Genomic DNA, 6,000 nt, shown 5'->3' with positions numbered 1-6,000 from the left:
AAATGAGAAGAAAGTCCTATAGAAAAACATGGGAAATTGTTCCCTGAATGAAGGAAATAGTGTATTAAGAAAATTTCCTGTTGTTCAATGAAAGTTAACATAAATTCTTGCTAAAAAAAATCATAATATATAAATATATTTAGAAATGCAAATATAAATATTATGCCACTGTGAAAAAATAATTTTTAAATCTGAAGCATGGTAAAAGTTTCCCAACAAAAATGACTGTTCATGAGATTTTATGTCAAGTGTAAGCAGATGTAGAAATACATTCTGCTAACAACTGCATCTTTTGAAAACTCCACTTAACTCAAACTGTTCAAAAATCCTTCTGATGTAACTGGAAGAGCAACCAAACCAACATTACAGTCTGCACAGACCTACATTTATCTGCACTATTTACTGTCAGTGAAGTAGTTGCATGCCTAATGATTTACAAACAGTTCTGATTACTAAAAACCTCTCCACCTGCCATTCTTCATCAAAATCTCGAGCATCTACACAGAATTCAAGGGAAAATCAATAATTAATGTATTGTATTGTCTCATTGAGCTAATTCAAAGTCTAGTGATTTATTTGGAAGAAAAATGTTCCAATAGAATTAGCTCCAACCCTGTAAGTATTGCAGACTGCTCCAATCATGTGTTAAGAAAGAGAAACAAGTTCCCTATAACTTCTCTCTGAGGTTGTTTCTGAGCCCTGCAACTCTGGTCCTCCACAATGTCCAAACAGTGGCCACCTGTGCACAGGTGTTGAGTTGAGCCATGAAGCAAATGTCTGAATCCCCAAGCTGTGCAAAGCCCTGTTTCACCACCTGGCCAAGCTCTTCTAGGATTTTTAGGGTTCTTTGCACTCTTTTTGAATATGCAAAGAATAAACCAACATTTTTATCTGAAGTCACACATCACCATGCAGTTATCTGGCAACTTGTATGATTTGTATGTCTATAATCAGGTGTTAGGAAACATTCGCCTTTTTAAGCTGCTCATAAATGTCAAAATACAGCTCACACACCACTGCTTGGGCTGGATAGTCAACTTGGTTTGATGTCAGCTGTGCCCAGGCACGTTCAACACAGACAGCATTGCAGAGGAACAGTGCTGTGCACCAGAATGGAGGTACCTGTCAGGGCTACAGCTTGAACAGCCAGCATGGCAAGTCCTGCCTGACCAATCCAATGGCCTTCCAAGATGGAATAGTAGCATCTGTGGACAAGAGAAGGGCTACAGATGTAATTTATCTGGACTTCCATAAGGCCTTCAACCCAGTCCCTCACAATATCCTTCTCTCTTAAAGTGGAGAAAATTTGTGATCATGTTACTCTCACTTATATTCTGTATTTAGTGCGACATCTCTTCTGCTCAAAGGGGATTTTTTCAATTCATGTCTTTGCAGTACCTCATAATATTCTTATGAGGCTAAATTACCTGGTGAGAAATGGCATGAGATAGAAAGATGCCAGCAGTATGAGGAACTACGGGTTGAGAAAGGAGGATTTCAGGCTAGTGGGGAAGACAAAGAGATTGATATTTACCCATAAAATTTACTTTTGTGAAGAGTATTACAATCTTTTCAGATTGTTATTTAAAAGGTGATGACTAGGAAAGTCATATGGAACCTGAAAATAGATATTTACTTCAATTAAAATGATGGAACTACTTAATTATCCACTTATTTCACTCAGTGCAGAAGATAAAATACTTCAATGATCAAGTTTTTCCAATGCCAGAGCTGAAGGCACAGTCTCCTCTTTTTGCCTTGACCCAAAAGATCAATTTTAATGTCCATCTTAAGAACAAAATCTTAATTCAAATGAGATGTCTGAAGGCTGGGGAGTGGAGGTGGTGTTATAAAGCCATATTTTGCACACAGATGAGTAATTAGACTGCAGTGGGTATGGGGGTTCTCCTTTACCACTGCAAGATGACTCCCTTTCATCAGATAAGTTTTCAAACAGAGCACAACAGAGCCTTAACAATAAATTTGTCACTAGGAGTTCAAGATGTTTTGAGTTATATCAAAGGAAATAGCTCCCAGAGTGAGATCAGAAGTTGCATGGTCCAAAGTTGTCTTTGTTATTGCACAGCTGGGGGAGAGATCATTACAAGAAAATAACAATGCAAAATTTGATCATTTATCTTCAATCTTCTGTAGGTATGCTTAAGACAGTAAAGATGGATACAGATCTGGTCTTCTGCAGAGAACAGAAGCACTGACCAATGGCAGAATTTAAATTGTGTATGGACTGACATATTATTAAAAAGCCTAAATTTTAATACACTCATATGCCCTTCCCTCCCTTTTGCTCCTGTCTAATATCTATATGGAAGCCTTCCAGTTTATGTGCAGACATTCTATGTTTAAGGACAAGAAGAAATTCAAAGAGCTCTCTTTTTCCTCTTTTTAAACACTGTTGTTTTTAAACACTGGTGTTTGCATAAATTTGCCAGGCATCGTGAGTGATGAATAACAGCAGAGTTAAAATGCTGCTTATCAGAACTCTACACATATTGAGGTGTTTTGTACCTGAGAATTCAAAGGAAAGAGCAAAGTCTCCAACAGCCAAACCTCATAAAGTGTACAGGTATACTTTTTTGTGAGAGTTTTTCTCTGTCATGCTTCATGTAGATCGTCTTTGCTGGCCTCAGCATTTCCAGTGGAAATGATCCAGGAGTATATCAGACATTGAGATTAAATGAAGCAGAAAACAAAACAAATTGCACATGAACAAAGTACTGAAGGGTATGTAGAGACTTCATCAACTTGGTAGCTGCATAGTCTACCAAAGGGTTAGAGATAAAGGGAAGTATTTCCTTTTTCAGTAACTGTGAACAGGACCTGTAGAGTTCAGGAGAGTGGATTGCAAGCAAATAGGATGGAGTCGGTTAGAAAAATGGAAAACAGTGAAAAATGTTGAAACCCAAGTACTGGATACACTTGAAAACAAGTACTGGATACTTTTCATCTCTAAAATGTATCTGTCTTCTTTAGGGAAATAAGACACTGTAAAGGAGGGTTAGTCTGCAAGGTATCCAAAGTGAGTTGTCATATAATAAACTCTCTTTCTTTTCTGTAATCTCCCTCCAAGAGATGGAAGGCTGCTTTAGTTTCCCCACCTCCTTTTGCTCTCACTGGGATGAACAGGAACTCTCTACCTAACTTTTTCTCATAGCTCCTATGCTCCAGCTCCAGCTATTTAAGTAATCCTTACTACAAGTCATAAAACTATGATATCTGTTTTATAATCAGGAGTTAAAATTGGACAGTTACAGGCTGCTCAACTTGAAATGCTACATGTCTTAAAGAGAATGCAGCATCTTTAAAGAAAGAAGATGGCTTTGCAAAAAGGATTGAGTGAGGGGCAGGAAGAAACTGGGAAAAAATGGTGAAGATGAAAAACAGGAAAGAAGAGAGAGAATGGAAGCAGAGAGCAGAACTTCAGCCTAAGAAATAAAAAATTCTAATCAGAATATAGGTAGGAACTGTTTCTCCTTTGGGGGTATAATCAACAAGTACACAGTTACCAAAAGGTGAAGCTGCGCCTTTCCTCCTGACCCAGCTGCCCAATTCTAGCTGTCCCTTCATTTAGTGGAGGAACTGAGCAGCTGCAAATTGAACTAGATGAGTGGAAAAAAAGGGGGAGAAAAAGTATTTTCTCTGATTCAGACTGTGGCCATTTGAATGTAAGTGCTGGATCAAATGGGAAGGGAGCAAAAGAGGGGCTGGGAAGGACAAAAGGCAGTGACCATGAGTTAGGAGATAGGCACATAATCCTTTGGATAGTGGTTTATGCTGACTGAAGGGTTGCAGCATCATTCCAGAAGTTAAATTACATGTGCACCATGTTCAACAGGAGCTGAGAAGTAGATACACAGGACTGCAATTCTGCTCCTCCTTCAGGGTTAGATTGTTGAAGGCTTTGAAAGACCCAACCCCAAAAAATCCAGGAGTCGAGTCTGGATAAAGAATCTGTTTTGGCCATATTAGAAAATACAGATGCTGTTCAGCACCTACATTTTTGATGGAGAAATCTCTGAAGCTGTACTTCTAGTATCTTTTTAATAGCATTCTATGGGTTCAGTGTTTGGAATGTGATGGTAAAGACAACAGATATCAGGAACATGGGACATCACACTTATGAGACCTAGCATGGTTCAGGTGGACAGAATCATTGATCAGGGATGGTCATCTGGGAAGAGGAAGCTGGGAAGGTGACTCCAAGTGACTTACCTGTGAAAATGAAGCATTAGCCAGCAAGCTATCATGAGGTTCCTGCATGTGTGTGACTAAAGGTTCACATTTTTTTTCTTTCTCCAGAGAATAATCAGTCAGGAACAGAAGTGAGTTAAATTGCTGACACGATGAGTTGGAGACCAGGTTCACCTTAAACTTTGCAGGTAAAATACCTCCAAAAAATGTTTTATGCCTTCTTGTTTTGGAGGCAACATACTGGGAGAGAAATGATTTCTCTAATAGACTACACTGTTGTTTTAATTAGAGTATGTTGTATGAGTTCTAAAAATAGTAATGTGGTTCAGATTAATCCACTTAAATGAATTTCAAAGCCCTTACAGGGTCTATATCCTCCTTTTATCAAAGTCTGTTTATGCAAGGTAACTTGGGAGTACAGAGCAGGGAAACTTGTAACTGTGGATACACATTCACTGATATTTATTCTTTCCTATTTAGTTAGTTTCACAGCTATTATATATTTTCAGTCTTTCATTCTGAAAAGAATCAGGAATTTCCTTCTTCTAAGTCCACTCATTTTCAGGCTAAGTGTCTCCTGGCTATTTTGAATAATTTTTTTCTTATGCTTCCATAGTTAATAACTTTAATAGTTCTTTTCCTTCTGACCTTGCTGTTCCCTTGTTGATGTGTTTGTGGACAATAACCATATGCCTCTCAGCTTTCATTTTGCCCAGTACAGCATGTCCAGCACCTTCAGTTGCTTCCTGTACAATGGGCTGTTGATTCACCCTTTACTTAATAGCACTTCTGCTATTAAGTGTGCCTGCTACAGGTTCAAAGGAACCTTGACCAGGATATCATAAGTCATGTATGGAATCAATGCCCTTGAATATGAATTTTAACACTTCTTCATCCTTGCAGAAAAGATCTTTCTTGAGGCCTCCTATCTGTCATATCTGTCTCTATTGCAGTTGTGTCACTGAACCTTGTCAACAGCAGTACTACAGATTTCTTGCCTCCCCTCTTGTGAAGACAGAAATGTTCTCTGTGAAGTGTTAGCTTTCTATGTGTAGTCATATTGGTTCCAAGAAACTTGGATCAGTCCAGTACAACCTACATTCCCTGCTTCTTCTGCTCCTTAGTAAGAATATATTTGATATTTCTTGGATTTACTCATCAGTTCCTCTTAAGTCTTAAATTCAAGGCAGAGCTGCTGTCTTACTTATCCAGACAATGTTTTTGGTTGACCCATGATCCAAAGGAAAAGTTACATTTTTTTCCAGTTTTCTGTTAGCTTGCTGGGTTTTTTTCCTGTGCCTTTCCTTCCTTGTGTTTTCAGTCACAGAATCACAGAATCAAAAAATTACTTCAAAAGTCATCCAGTCCCACCCTCCTACAGAGAGTAGGGCCATCTTCCAATATATTGTCCCCATCCAAACTGACCTTGAAAATTTCCAGGGATGGAGCATCTGCCACCTCTCACTTGTTTCAATGTTTCACCACCCTCATTGTAAAAATATTCTTTCTTATATCTAATCTAAAGTTACCCTCCCTTAATTTAAAACAATTACTCCTTGTCCTATAATCAAATCATCAAAAATCCACCAATCAAAAGCAGTGACTTTCTTAGATTCTTTTTGAGTGTCATCATGTTATCCACCTGATCATTAAAGATTTGTCAAAAAACAAAAGTCCATTGTTATACCCTATGATCTCCCTAACACTGATTCTGCCTCCTTGCATGGTTCTACCAACTGTGGTTCTACTTGGTGTTTCTAGTATGAGCCTCATCAGCCACACTGTTTAAAA

Source organism: Molothrus aeneus, chromosome Z (assembly GCF_037042795.1).
Source record: "Molothrus aeneus isolate 106 chromosome Z, BPBGC_Maene_1.0, whole genome shotgun sequence".
Taxonomy (NCBI): domain Eukaryota; kingdom Metazoa; phylum Chordata; class Aves; order Passeriformes; family Icteridae; genus Molothrus; species Molothrus aeneus.
Note: the sequence above shows the minus strand (reverse complement) of the source record.